Raw genomic sequence first — 12,620 nt, 5'->3', positions numbered from 1 at the left:
AAGATGATGTTACACTGAGTAAATAGATACCTTACATGTCACGCTTTACTATTGGAAACACTCCTGCAATGGGGCCAAAATGAATTCCGTGAATATCCCCATAGGCGACCTTTTTCTTTTTTTCCAGGTTACCAGTTTATAGTTACAAAGAAGGTCTAGTGGTAAAAGTATTGCTCTCGCTCTAACGCACGCGTCAATACCTCACATGTGTGGTTTGAACAATGTTTATATACGTGGGCGGGACTTGCGTAAGTCCCGCCCACATATGTCAAACTTTTTTTTACTTTTTGCTATAATAAATATCCCCAAAAATATATATTCTAAAAAATAAAAAAACTCTCAGTTTAGGCCGATACGTATTCTACATCTTTTTGGTTCCAAAAAATCGCAAATAGCGTTTAGTGTTCGGTTTTGGCAAAAGTTATAGCGTCTACAAAATATTTTTTTTTTGTATTAACTAGTTATTGGGGCGATCAGCGATTTTTATCAGTACTGCGACATTATGGCGGACACATCGAACACTTTTTTGGAACCATTGGCATTTTTCTATCGATCAGTGCTGTAAAAATGCCACTGGCAGGGAAGGGGTTAACACTAGGTGCGAGGGAGGGGTTAAATATGTTCCCTGGGTGTGTTCTAACTGTAGGGGGGGGGGTGAGACTGACATGTGTAAATGACAGATCGCTGTTCATGAAGGGGAACTCCAGATCCCCCCCAAAAAAATAAGGTGGGTTCCCTCCAGGTGCATACCAGGCTCTTAGGCTTGGTCTGGAACATAAGGGGTTAAACCCGCGCAAAAAAAAATAGCGTGGGGTCCCCCCCAAGATCCAAACCAAGCCCTTATCCCAGGCACGCAGTCTGGTCAGACAGGAATGGGGGTGGGGACGAGCGAGCGCCCCCCTCCCTCCTGAGCCATACCAGACCACATGCCCTCAACATGGGGGAGTGTGTGCTGTGGGGGAGGGGGGCACTGCCCCCCCACCCCAAAGCACTCTTGTCCCCATGTCGATAGGGACAAGAGCCTCTTCCCGACAACCCTGGCCGTTGGTTGTCGGGGTATGCGGGCGGAGGGCTTATCAGAATCTGAGAGACCCCTTTAATAAAGGGGTCCCCAGATTCCGGCCCTCCACCCTATGTGAATGAGTATGGGGTACATTGTACCCCTACCCATTCACCTGGGGAAAAAAAATGGAAAAAAATAATACACCACACACATTTAAAAATTAATTTATTAGTCAGCCGGGGGTCTTCTGCCGGGGCCCCCCACCACCACCCCATTAGGCCCCGGGCTTCGCCATCTTCTGCCGGAACCCCCTTCACCAGTGAGGCTCCTGCCTTTGGGGGAGGGTCCCGGGCTACTACGACGGTTTCTGCGGGGGGGGTGCACTGGCACCCCACCCCCGTCTTCAGCGACGTAATTCACCGGGACCCCCTTCACCAGGGAGGCTCCTGCCTTTGGGGGAGGGTCCCGGGCTTCCACGACGGTTTCTGCGGGGGGGTGCACTGGCACCCCACCCCCGTCTTCAGCGACGTAATTCACCGGGACCCCCTTCACCAGGGAGGCTCCTGCCTTTGGGGGAGGGTCCCGGGCTTCCACGACGGTTTCTGCGGGGGGGGGGGGGGTGCACTGGCACCCCACACCCGTCTTCAGCGACGTAATTCACCAGGACCCCCTTCACCAGTGAGGCTCCTGCCTTTGGGGGAGGGTCCCGGGCTTCCACGACGGTTTCTGCGGGGGGGTGCACTGGCACCCCACCCCCGTCTTCAGCGACGTAATTCACCGGGACCCCCTTCACCAGGGAGGCTCCTGCCTTTGGGGGAGGGTCCCGGGCTTCCACGACGGTTTCTGCGGGGGGGGGTGCACTGGCACCCCACCCCCGTCTTCAGCGACGTAATTCACCGGGACCCCCTTCACCAGTGAGGCTCCTGCCTTTGGGGGAGGGTCCCGGGCTTGTACGGTGTCTTCCGCCTGAGGGCGCCACTCTCCGGGCTTCTGCGATGCCTTCCGCTTCTGCCTGTCTCCTCCGCGGAGCACAGGGCTTGTCTCCGCTGTCTTCTCCCTTCTCTTCCATTCGATGTTGACACGACGAGGTCCGGCGCTGGAATGCCGTCTGAGCAGTGGGCATGGACTTATATAGGGCAATGCCACCATGTGACCTCAACCCATGTGACATCACATTCCCATCATGCCCAGGGAATGTGATGTCACATGGGTTGAGGTCACATGGTGGCATTACCCTATATAAGTCCATGCCCGTCGCTGACACGGCATGTCAGCGCGGAACCTCGTCGTGTCAACATCCAATGGAAGAGAAGGAAAGAAGGAAGAAGACAGCGGAGACAAGCCCTGTGCTCCTGGAGGAGACAGGCAGAAGAAGGAAGAGAGAAGAAAGAAGACGGAAGAAAGCCCTGGCTCCGCGGGGGAGCCAGGCAGAAGAGGGAGCAGAGAAAAGACCGGGGAGTTGGCGCACCCCCGGCAGAAGACCAGGAAGACCGGAACCCTGGCGGAAGGCACCGGAAAGACCGGGGGATAGGCGCCATCCCCCGGCAGAAGACCCCGAAGTCCGGATGCCCCTCCCTAATGAAAAAGAGCTTAAATGGGGTGGGGGCATCCGGCGGAAGGCTCCGGAGAGGACCGAGGGATGGCGCCCTCCCCCGGCAGAAATCACCGAAGCCCAGGGTCCCGGCAGAAGATCGGGAGAGAAGAAACCCCCCCTTCTAAGAGAGCTAAAGAAGAAAGGGGGGGCTCCGGAGCAGATTAATAAAATATTTTATTCTGTGTGGTGTTTTATTTTACTTTACATTTTCCCCCAGGTGAATGGGTAGAGGTACGATGTACCCCATACTCATTCACATAGGGTGGGGGGCCGGCATCTGGGAGCCCCCTTATTAAAGGGAGCTCGCAGATTCCGATTAGCCCCGCCCGCATACCCCGACAACCAATGGCAAGGGTTGTCGGGAAGAGGCTCTTGTCCCTATCGACATGGGGGCAAGAGTGCTGTGGGGTGGGGGGGCAGTGCCCCCCTCCCCCACAGCACACACTCCCCCATGTTGAGGGCATGCGGTCTGGTACGGCTCAGGAGGGGGGGGGCGCTCGCTCGTCCCCGCCCCCATTCCTGTCCGGGCCAGACTGCATGCTTGGGATGAGGGCTTGGTTTGGATCTGGGGGGGACCCCCGCGCCGAATCGGCGCGGGTTTAACCCCTCACGTTCCGGACCAAGCCTAAGAGCCTAATGTAGCCCTGGAGGGGGACCCGCGCCGATTTCAAGTTTGAAATTTGGCGCGGAGTTCCCCTTCAGGGCTGAAAACAGCTCGGAGATTCCCGTGCGCCGCGTCACGCAGCGCATTCACGGGTACGCCGCTTGGTATTTACCAAGATTTTCACGGCGTACTGACAAGGCGCACGGGAATCCCTGACTTTTCTCTCTGCGCATGCCCAGTATGCAAATGAACCTCCCGAGGTTCAGGCGCACTGTGCAAGCGTACGGGGATCTGTTTTCAAAAAACACTTTCCCTTTCAATTCGGCCCGCCAAACACTTCAAAACACATGTCACTTCACTTCCCCTGCATCCCCCCACCTCCCCCCCTAATAAACTCCCGCCCAAACCCCCGCAATTTACAGTTTAATGTGCCGTGCGCCAGGTCTGTACTGGTGCACAATGCACCCTCTCCTGGGCGCACGGAGCACATTAGTAACTAGGGAAATACACTGCACTAGCAGCGTATTTCTTTAGTAAATCACCAAACGGCTGCTACTCCTGCTTTTACTCCATGAGTCATGGAGTAAAGGCTTGGTAAATCAGCCCCAGAGTGTCACTCGGAACTTAGGGAAAAGTCTCTGCCACAGACCCTCCTTAGAATTGAAACAGCGGAGTTAATCCTCCTTAGTAGACTTTACACCTGGATCTCCTTCAGGTAGTTTGTAGTTAGGTTACCGACTGATAGGTGACCGACGTCCAGCCTCTCAGCACCCGGTTACCTTGATCCCCGATGGATGGTTGAAACCCTATTGGATCGCTAGCCTCTCCTCAGGCGGACTCTCCACAGAACAGCTTCCTCGTACAGGACCTATGCTTGGGATCTTCATAGGATTAGGGACCCAGTCAATCACTGGGGCCCAGCCAAAATTGGGCTAACTTTGCTTTTTTTATTTTTTTTAAATACATGAGTGTCTTTTTCCCAAAAAGTTGCATTTAAAACACTGCTGCACAAATACCGTGTGACATAAAATATCGCCATTTTATTCTCTAGATTCTCTGATAAAGAAAAAATATATAATGTTTGGGGTTTCTAAATAATTTTCTAGCAAAAAATATGGATTTTAACTTGTAAATACCAAATGTCAGAAATAGGCCTAGTCATGAAAGGGATAAACGTACACCTAAGTTAGGGAGACAGAATTGTTGTTCACGTTTTTTTTTTTTATAAACTTTGCAGATGATAAGTAAATAATCACTTTTGTGAATAAAGATCCATTCTGAATAAGAAGCTGGCCGAATAACGAGCCACCTTCTGCATCATAAAAAAAAAAACCTCTATTTTTCTATAACAGCATCAGCTGTACGGTGTATTTTCCCGCTTTCTCTCTAGTAGCTCTGGTAACGGTTTCTACTTATTGCACACTGCTTCCTTTTTGATACACGGGGCCGCTCGATTCATTTTCCCTACCGGGTCAACCGAACGAAGCTAGAGAAGAGAGAGCATTGATAGACAAACGTCTCTGGCAATCACATTTGGGGTCCTCCCTAAACTGACAAGCAGTAACCAATCGGATAGAGCAAGGGGCGGACTGTCGTGGGTCGGGTTTGGTTGAGAAGTATACCATAATAAGGTTGCTAAAGCTGGTCTGTTGCAAGGAGCGGGGCCGAAGGGGGAAGAAGTCGGGAGGAACGTTGCATTTATTGTTTGGAGATCGGGTATGTCTTGCTTGATGCCACATGCTGTTTATGTTGTGGCTAGTAAAATGCCGATCACGTACGAAGCTTAGGTTATTGCATATTGATCGCGCGATATGGGCTCATTTTGTCAGTGTTACCGATGTCAATAAGGTGATAAAAGCCATTAGTGTATGTGTGACAGTGTTTGTTATAATAGAGTAAGCTTTGTGTTGGGTATTCCAGCTTTAACAGCTGGTAACAATGCCACTGATAAGGAAATGTCACGTGTGTGTGTGTGTGTGTGTTTTTTTTTTGACACACACACACACACACACACACACCACCCCCCCCCCCCCTATGAGAATAAAATTAATGTTTGCAAGCAGAACGATGGGCTGCCGATTTCCACTCATAATCCACTGCTGATAGGGTTTGGGTAATTATTCTGGCTTCCGATTGTTTGTTTTTGTTTTCTGATTACCTTTTGCATTGATTGGGGTGTGTGTGGTTTTATTAATAATAACAATATTAGCAATTTTATGTTTAGAGCAGAATTCAGTGACTATAGGCTTTTATTTTATACACCGAGAGATTTTTGGAAGCCAATTAAAGAGGAAGTAAAAAATACCTGCAAGAGAAAGGCATCATGAGCTAGTATGCATAGCATTAGAGCTGCACGATTCTGGTCAAAATGAGAATCGCGATTCTTTTGCGTAGACTAAAGATCACGATTCTCAAAAATTGATTGCCAGAAACCCCCCCCCCCCCCCCCCCCCCCCCCAAATAAACCTGTGATTTATTTGAAAATACGAATATATAAAAAACAGACCAGTGATATGTCTATAATGTTAAAGACCATATAACTCCTTTGAAAAAAGCAGAATCAAACTTTGATTTTGCTTTTTTCATATGAGTTATATGGTCTTTAAAGGGGTTTTCCACCCATTTTTTAAGTTTATTAAAAGTCAGCAGCTACAAAAAGTGTAGCTGCTGGCTTTTAATAAACTGACACTTGCCTGCTCCAGCGACGCGCCGGCCGGGGGTCCGCTCCAACCCCCGGCCGGCGTCTTCAATGTCACTGTGGGCACCCGGCCGTGGCAGCTTTCGGCTTCACGGCCGGGCACCCACTGCGCATGCGCGAGTGGCACTGCGCATGCGCGCGCGGCTCCGGCACTGCGCTGTTCGATTGGACAGGCGATCGCCTGGGACCTGTCACGTGTCCCAGGCGATCGCCTACAGGGAGGGGCTGCCAAAAGGCGATATGAAGTGGGACAGGAAGTCCTTCCCCTTCTCCATTTTTGGGTGGAACTCCTCTTTAACAATATAGACATATCACTGGTCTGTTTTTTATACATCAGAAGCAGTACCGCCGGCAACCACTGGGTGGCGCATGGATACACACAGTTGTACAGAACTGTGAGAAAGATAAATACATACAACGCTGGTTACGTGGAATGGCGGTGACACATAAGAATCGCGGGTAACCCCGCGGGGAGATCGCAGGCGGGGAGAATCGAGATCGCGATTAATCGTGCAGCTCTATATAGCATACTAGCTCATTACGTGTCACTTACCTGAGATCGAAGCCCCCCGAAGTCCTCCTTGTTCCCCACCGCCACCATGTCCCCTCGCATTTTCTTCCTGTTATCGCAGCTGTGATTGGCGTTAATGATGTCACTCCCGCACATGCTCGTGGGACCGTTAAGTCCCCGCCCATGTGCGAAAATACGGCATTAACTACAATAATGCCATTGAGAAAAACGGCACGGTCGGTGCGCCTGTGCCATTGTCTACGGCGCCTGTCTTTATTGTAAATATCTCCTAAACCGTGCAGGTTTAGTAGATATTTCTTGCATCTACAGGTAAACCTTAACCACTTGCCGACCACGATGTAGACAAAATACGTCTACAGCGCGGTCGACTTATTCTGGGAGGACGTCTATGGACGTCCTCCTAGAATCTTGCTCCCGCGCGCCCCATGGGATCGGTACAGTAGGGGAGGGATCGGATAGCAGCAGTGCTGTGGGCTGTATCTGTAACAATTGCAGTCACAGATCTACCGATTCACCGCTACGGTCAAAACCAGGATCGTGTTTTTTTTTTTTGTTTTTTTTTTTATTTTATTTTTTTATTTTTTCAGGCTTCCCAGCCCAGTCTTATTGACCCCCACATCTCACTGTAAAGAGGACCTGTCATGCTATATTCCTATTACAAGGAATGGTTACATTCCTTATAATAGAAATAAAAGTGTCAAACTAAAATAAATAAAAGTAAAATGAACAATACATTTTATTTAAAAAAATTTTTTAAAGCACCCTGTGTCCCCGTGTGCTCGCATGCAGAAGCAAACATATACGTAATTCCCGCCAACATATGAAAACAGTGTTGAAGCTACACGTGTGAGTTATCGCTGCGAACGTTAGAGCGAGAGCAATAATTTTGGCCCTAGACCTCCATAACTCAAAACATGTAACCAGTAAAAATATTTAAAGCGTTGCCTATGGGGATTTTTAAGTAGCGAAGTTTGGCGCCATTCCATGAGCGTGTGCAATTTTGAAGGGTGAAATGTTAGGTATCTATTTACTCGGCGTAACTTCATCTTTCATATTATGCAAAAACATTGGGCTAACTTTACTGTTCCCCCTTTTTTTTTTTTTTTTTTTTTAAACGTGTTTAAAAAATTACTGCGCAAATACCATGCGAGATAAAAAATTGTAATGACCGCCATTGTATTCTCTAGGGTCTTTGCTAAAAAAACATATATAATGTTTTGGGGTTCTATGTAATTTTCTAGCAAATAAATGATGATTTTTAAATGTAGGAGAGAAATATCAGAATTGGCCTGGGTGCTCCAGAACGCCTGCTGGTGCTCCCTGTATGTTGAGCCTCTGTATGTGGCCATGCTGTGTAAAAGTCTCACACGTGGTATCGCCATACTCAGGAGGAATAGCAGAATGTGTTTTGTGGTGTAATTCGTGGTAAGCATATGCTGTGTGTGAGAAATAACCTGCTAATATGAAAATTTTGTGAAAAGGGGGGAAAAAAAAAATCTTGATTTTTGCAAAGAATTGTGGGAAAAAATTGTCAACTTCAAAAAACTCACCATGCCTTTTTCTAAATACCTTGGAATGTCTTATTTCCAAAAAGGGATCATTTGGGGGGTATTTGTACTTTTCTGGCATGTTCGGGTCTCAAGAAATGAGATAGGCCATCAGTACTTCAGGTGTGATACATTTTTGGATATTGGCACCATAGCTTGTGAACTTTCACAAAGACCAAAAAATTTGCACCAATTTGTACTTATTTTTACCAAAGATATGTAGCAGTATCGATTTTAGCCAAAATTTATGAAGAAAAATTCATGACCTGGGGCATCCTGTGTCTCCGTGCGCCCCCTGCGCGATCGTGATGCAATTGAGGCCTTCTGCAGGCCTATGCTTTCTTTCTGTGATCTGGCGCTGTCTTGTGGTGGCCGTTGGCATGACAAGACATTTTAATGGTGCTTCCCCTGTCTGTTTTCACTACCCCATTTTTATATAGAGAGATTATATATATATATATATATATATATATGTGTGTGTGTATATGTATATGTGTGTGTATATGTGTGTGTGTGTGTGTGTGTGTGTGTGTGTGTGTGTGTGTGTTTTTATTCTGACACCCCAGAGAATAAAATGGCGGTCGTTGCAATACTTTCTGTCACACCATATTTGCGCAGCGGTCTTACAAGTGCACTTTTTTTGGGAAAAAAATATACTTTTTTAATTAAAAAATAAGACACCAGTAAAGTTGGCCCAATTTTTATTTATTTTTTTATGTTGTGAAAGATAATGTTACGCCGAGTAAATTGATACCCAACATGTCATGCTTCAAAATTGCGTCCTCTATTTTAAAATCTCCATAGGCGATGTTTAAAAAATTCTACAGGTTGCATGTTTTGAGTTACAGAAGAAGTCTATGGCTAGAATTATTGCTCTCGCTCTACCAATCAATGCAATACCTCACATGTGTGGTTTGGATGCCGCTTTCATATGCAGGCGCTACGCACGTATGTGTTCGCTTCTGCACGTGAGCTCGGCGGGACGGGGTGCATTCCTGGCTCCTAACTTTTTTAGCTAGCTCCTAGATTCCAAGCAAATTTGTCAAGCCCTGCTTGAAGGAGCTTCTCATAGTGGAAACTGAATTGTAGGTAGCTATAATAGACAAAGTAATAAATATAAATGCATTGCATTCTAGCAGTGCAAGTCCCTGAATTTGATGGCAGCAGGGCTCAAGTGAGAGTGGAAGCAGCAAAAATGTCAGAGCTTAGCTCATCATTGTGTTTCTCCTTATATTGTCCAGGAGATGGGGGGGGGGGGGGGGGGTGGGTGTCAAGGAAGGACAGTCTAGCCCAGCCATTCTCCACCGGGGTTGTGTGAAGGCAAAGATACTGCTCCAGCAGAGACCATCTCCAGCCATACTAAGGTAAGGGGAACCTAGGGTGGACCTCCCCTCTCGTAAAAACCCACCACCCCTCCCCCCACGGGGAGGGGGAGGTGGGTCAAGCCCTCAGTGTCAGAGGGTGATTCATAGGGCCCCTAGTGAGGCAAGCCCGTATGAAGTCACTGCACAGGGAGAAGATTACGGTACTATCTGTGGGGTATATCTTTTCCCTTATGTCTTTCAGAAAACTGACAAAGATAAGACCACTCACAGTTCAAAGAGAAAGTGTCCTTCCTGCAAAGTCATACTTAGGGAGTCTTGGAAGAAAGCTATTTGTAGCGATTGTTTCAACAATCTAGTACAGGAGCATACTGCGGAACAGAGTGATCTGGCATCTTCTGTTAAAGAATTGTCCAACACCTTTGAATCTTTTAAAACATTTTTTTTAAGGTTTTCAGATCCCGCAGCTTCAGTCAGCTACTCCTCCTGTACAGGCAGCAGCCGTTTTACCGGAATTAAGACCTTCCACCAGTGCAGGCCCTTCAATAGCTCCTAGAGAGGCGCCAGAAGAGGAACCTGACAGTGCAGTGTCTGGTTCCCAAGAATCAGAGGAGAAGGCTCAGGAAGGTGATTCCAGAAAGCCCTCCCGTTATTAGCTCTCATTAGAGGATGTCGATCACCTCTTGGGAGCCATATATACCACTCTGGGTATACAAACTGAGAAGAAATCCCTATCCCTGCATGACCAGATGTATGAGGGTTTAGGAGAACAAGAAAAGAGGAATTTTCCGGTTCATGAAGTATTGGTAGAAGCGATTAAAAAAGAATGGCAGGAACCAGAAAGAAAAACATTATTTTCTAAAGCTTTAAAGAGACCATTTCCATTTTCATGACCCATCCTCAATATGGAACAACATCCCAAAGCTATATGCCACCTTTTCGCAGGTATCAAGGCATACTGATCTAGCTTTTGAGGATATGGACATCTTATCCGAAGCAATGGATAAAAAAATGCATTTGTTATTAAAGTCATGGGACGCCACACTGGGAAGTTTAAAACCAGCAATGGCAGTCACGGTAGTAGCCAGAAATATGGAGTTCTGGTTAAACCAGATCCAGGCTCACATTGAGGAAGGAACTGCGAAGGAGCAAATCCTATCCTCCTTTCCTACACTGCTGCGAGGCATAGCTTATATCGCAGACTCCTCAGCTGAACTCGTGCGGATGGCAGCTAGATCATCCGCACTAGCCAACTCCACAAGGCGGGCTCTATGGTTAAAGACATGGCAGGGGGACTGCTTGTCTAAAACCAAATTATGTGGTATCCCATTTACAGGGGACCTGCTTTTTGGGCCAGGGTTGGAAAAAGTGCTCGATCGTGCAGCGGATAAAAAGAAAGAGTTTGCGCTGAAATGCAAAGCACCTTGGAGTCAGCCACAGCAGAGCAAAAGGAGACAAAAGAATATTAATTGGGTCCCAAAATGTCCCCGTTTCACAACACCCAAGGCAGACAATCAGAAAAGGCCATGGGCCCAGAAAGGCAAAGGAGGAGTGATTTTTCGTCGTCCTGAACAAACCTATGACAAAAAAATTACAGGTTGCTCGCAGTGGGAGGAAGACTGGGGGCTTTCCTCCCACAGTGGGAAAAGATAACCTCCAATCAATTTATTTTAAGAATTAATAAAGGACGGTTATCATCTGGAGTTCTCCAAACCACCCCCAAACAAATTCTATTTAACAAAACTTCCAAAAAACAGAGGGAAAGCCGAAGGATTAATGAGAGCCTTAGAGGATCTCAAGAAACAGGAAGTAGTTACAGAGGTACCCAAGGAAGAAAGAGGTCACAGGTTTTACTCCCACATACTCAGAGTACAGAAACCCACCGGAAAGGTCAGACCTATCCTAAACCTCAAACCCCTGAATGTGTCCATAACCTACAAGAGATTCAGGATGGACTCGATATATTCAGCCTTACTACCTCCAAACTGTTTCCTGGTCTCCCTAGACTTAAAGGATGCGTATGTGCAAAAGAAGGAAAACATGGACAGCCGCACTCCAAATTCTTAAAAAAGACGTGCCCTTTATTGGGTGAAGGAAAAATGCACTACAGGTATCAGCACACAGTGGGAAAAACAGCTGACACGTTTCGCATTGCATATCAATGCTTAGTCATAGCTATTTGGCTATGACTAAGCATTGATATCCAGTGCGAAACGCGTCAGCTGTTTTTCCCACTGTGTGCTGATACCTGTAGTGCATTTTTCCTTCACCCAATAAAGGGCACGTCTTTTTTAAGAATTTGGAGTGCGGCTGTCCATGTTTTCCTTCTTTTGCACATCCCGTGCATTGCCGGCACCCACTGGTTCCTGAGTGGACTTTGATTATTTCAGTGTGCTCACCTGGAGCGGCAGCTCTCCTACCTTTTTAAAAGGACGCGTACCTGCACATCCCAATACACAAAGAGTGTCAAAAGTTTCTAAGGCTAGCGATAGAAACGGAAAAACAAAACCATACACCTACAGTTCCAAGCCTTACCCTTTGGCCTTTTCTCTTCACCCAGGATCTTCACAAAGATTCTGGATGTAGCCCTGGCACCCTTGCGAGTCCAAGGCATCATCCGTCATCGCCTATTTAGACGATCTTCTTTTGTTTGCAGAATCCCCAGAGAGGTTACGAAAAAACCTTGAGATCACACAGACCTTTCTAAAGGGTCTGGGGTGGCTAATAAATGTGCAAAAATCCAACCTACAGCCCACTCAACGGATAACATACCTACTTGGGATATGTGATAGATTCTGTTCAGCAAAAGATATTTCTACCCAAAGAAAAAATAGAAAAAATCCAAAAGGAAGCAAGGGCAATCCAGGTAAACTTACCATGTACCATCAGAAAGGTGATGTCAACCCTGGGGTTACTAACATCTGCAATCCCAGCAGTACAATGGGCAGCCTTGCTTTTTCGACCACTGCAAATGTTCCTATTAAAGATTTGGGATCACAAGCAGGAGTCCTTGGACACTCAGGTTTTAATGCCAACAAAGGTAAAAAGAACCCCATGGTGGTGGAGGACATTAGAAAATGTTACCAAAGGTCGGCTGTGGACACTTCCCATTTCCCAGATCCTTACCACGGACGCAAGTGGTGTAGGATGGGGGGCGCATCTAGGCTCCGAGATAACTTTAAGGGACGTGGGAGAAGGAAGAGAGTATGAGGTCATCCAACTGGAAGGAATTGAAAGCAGTAGGGCTTGCACTTCAATCCTTCCAGAAAGAGCTAAAAGGACATCGCTTACAAATCAGGTCCAACAACGCCTCGGTCATT

The 12,620-nt window shown here is 47.3% G+C and overlaps 1 protein-coding gene across 2 annotated transcripts in view; it reads left to right on the top strand.

Moving 5' to 3' along the window:
• The first annotated feature begins 4,693 nt into the window (after positions 1-4,693).
• The window catches only part of SCAI (suppressor of cancer cell invasion), a 1,073,481-nt gene continuing 1,065,554 nt past the window's right edge, over positions 4,694-12,620 (top strand). Inside the window, exon 1 of one of the 2 annotated variants that reach the window (XM_040324877.1) lies at positions 4,694-4,917. The gene's annotated coding sequence lies outside the window, so the exon portion shown is untranslated. The remainder of the gene's footprint in view (positions 4,918-12,620) is intronic. The other variant, XM_040324876.1, reaches the window with a different exon arrangement.

The sequence above is a fragment of the Rana temporaria genome, chromosome 9 (assembly GCF_905171775.1).
Source record: "Rana temporaria chromosome 9, aRanTem1.1, whole genome shotgun sequence".
Classification (NCBI taxonomy): Eukaryota; Metazoa; Chordata; class Amphibia; order Anura; family Ranidae; genus Rana; species Rana temporaria.
Note: the sequence above shows the minus strand (reverse complement) of the source record. Positions and strands in the feature narration are given on the sequence as shown.